This window comes from Myotis davidii, unplaced genomic scaffold (genome assembly GCF_000327345.1).
Source record: "Myotis davidii unplaced genomic scaffold, ASM32734v1 scaffold733, whole genome shotgun sequence".
Classification (NCBI taxonomy): domain Eukaryota; kingdom Metazoa; phylum Chordata; class Mammalia; order Chiroptera; family Vespertilionidae; genus Myotis; species Myotis davidii.
In genome coordinates, this window is record NW_006284956.1 from 206,010 (window position 1) to 208,760 (window position 2,751).

Consider the following 2,751-nt stretch of genomic DNA (forward strand, 5'->3'; position numbering starts at 1 on the left):
ATCCTGTGTGTCTTTGTGAATGCTGTGACCCAAGAGTGTCCTCCTCTGTGTTCATTCAGGTCCACGTGGACAATATGTCATGTACACAAACCTCAGTTTTCATGTTTAGCATGATATATATATATATATATTATATTAGCCTAGAAGGCATGAGGCCTACCAGTTGATGCTGAAAAGCCGGAATGCTTAAACACACTCTGAACCATAAATGTGAATGAACTTCAGTGGAAGGATGTATTCTGGTGCCAGAGCTGAAGTCAGTTGGGGGATCCTCCTACTTTGGGCATTGTGAGCCTATAGGTGGTACAGCCTCCTTCCTAGTTCTTCATGCCCTATGCTCTCCCCAGATCTCCTACCTGCTCCTCTCCTGCTTTCTGGACAGCATGCACCCCTGTGTTTGATCTCCTAACACGCCCACCACCCCCAGCCTCCCAGCTGTGAACTGGGACTGCAAATAGGAACAGCCTTTTGGGCCAAACTCTGTGGTGTTTGTTTACTTCCAAATGCGATTTTCTGCCTCAAGAAAATAGCATGGCTGTGAGGAGGTGGCCTGCGGCTAGGCCCTTCTTCAGCCAGGCAGCTCTGCTCTGGTCTAGTCTTCACTGGTCTGCTCCAACCTGCTCTAGCCTGGGGAAAAGCAGTCTGCAGTTACGGTGTAAAGGGAGAGTGTGTGCTCCTTGAACCTGAGGGGATCTGGCTTATATGGACAGATGTCCTTGCCTCTGGTCCCTGATTAGTCTGTCCTCATGCACATGAGGACTCTAAATCCTCTGTTTGATTGATCCAAAAGGCACTATCCAGATTGGTCAGATGGAGCTGCTCTGATTGGTTGGTGAAGATATTGATGGAGAGACAGCTGCACACCTTCAGCTGGACTAGGAAGCCCCAGTACTGTTGGTTAAAAGGATTCCAGGAGCTCCTCTTAGGGTTGACTCAGATGACAGAAACATTGCAAGAGGCAGGCAGCTAGCTTAGTGCAGGCTTCGCCCTAAAATACTCTTGCATGAGAGACCCCTGTTTACAAATAGCTGCTGGCCTGTGGTTTGTTTGTTTGTTCTTTTTTAAATTTAAGCCCAGTTAATCATCAGGAGCCTTTTTTAGTAAGTATCTTCTTCCTCAGGGTCCACACCTTTCTCATTCCTAATTTTGTATGTTGTTTTTCTAGCCTTAAACTTAATTTGGTTCTTGTTTTTTCTTGAAGAAACCACTCTTGGATTTGTTCATCAATTTTTGTATTTCTTACATCTGACTTTTTTTAAACATGAAAAAAAAAAGATTTTTTTATAGTTCACTAGAGGCCTGGTGCACAGATTTGTGCACTGGTCGGGTCCCGCGGCCTGGCCTGTGGGGATCAGTGGACCTCCCTGTGCCATGGCAGCCTGGTCTTACCCGCCAGCTTGTCGGGCTTCAGCCGACTGTCCTCCTCGATCTCGCACAGCACGTGTCGATCTCGCATAGCACGAAGTAGTGCGGGAAGCGACAGGCGGCTGGGGAGGAGCCGGAGCCCAGGCTGGGTGCCGCACCGCTCCCGCTCATCCGGGATGCTGCACCTGCCACTGCAGCCGCTTGGGCACACAGGGAGAGTGTCCTTGGGAGAGGCTCTCGCTACTGCAGCAGCTCTCACCAGCCGTGAGCCCAGTGTCTGGCGCCTGTCAGCTGAGCGTTGAGCTTCTGCCCCCTGGTGGTCAGTGTGCATTGTAGCTACCAGCCGGTCATCTGGTCATCTGGTCTTCCAGTCGCTTAGGCTCTTTTTTAGAGAGGGAGAGAAAGGGAGAGAGAAACATCAATGTGAGAGCACAACATCAATTGGCTACCTCCTACACGCCCCTCACTGGGGATCAAGCCTGCAACCCAGGCATGTGCCCTGACCAGAAATTGAATCAGCAACCTTTGGTGCACCAGATGACACCCAACCAACTGAGCCACACCTGCCAGGGCAACATGAAAATATTTTTATCTTGCTGATTATGCAAGTGTAATACAGACTTGTAAAAAAATTTTTCTCTGTGTGCTTTTTAAAAAGATTTTCAGACTTGTGGACAAGATTTACTTCTGGTCATATAGTACTGATTAAAAAAGAATCTAGAGTCCTAGCTGGTTTGGCTCAGTGGATAGAGCATTGGCCTGCGGACCAAAGGTCCCAGGTTTGATTCCGGTCCAGGGTACATGCCCAGGTTGTGGGCTCGATCCCCAGAAGGGGGCGTGCAGGAGGCAGCTGATCAGTGATTCTCTCTCATCATTGATGTTTCTATCTCTCCCTCTCCCTTCCTCTCTGAAATCAATAAAAGTAAAAAAAAATAAAAAGGAATTTAGAGAAATTAAATTTTATTGTGGGAACATATACTCTCAGCTATTAAGTAATTGTGTATTTCATTATTAAATATTCATAGAAAGAGATAACATTAGAAACTGATGTCCTATATAAGAAGAAACTCCCAGGATGAGACAGAAAGAAACATACCCAAAAGAACTACCCAAGTGCACTTCTAAAGGTAATCCAGGAGAGAGTAAGGTTCTGGGGAGAACCCTGTGCTGGCTATGTTTCTAAATTACAGAAACCTTGATTTTAGTTATGGGATTCTTACAGAATTTATTTATAAGTATAGGACTTTCAGATAAAAATAACGATATAAAATTTCTAATATAAGATCTATGGAGTTTTCAAAACTAAATAGTTTTCTCTTGTTCTGTGAATTTCTTAGTGTAATATTTACTTTTGGTTTTATCTAAAATTACTAATCACTAACTGCC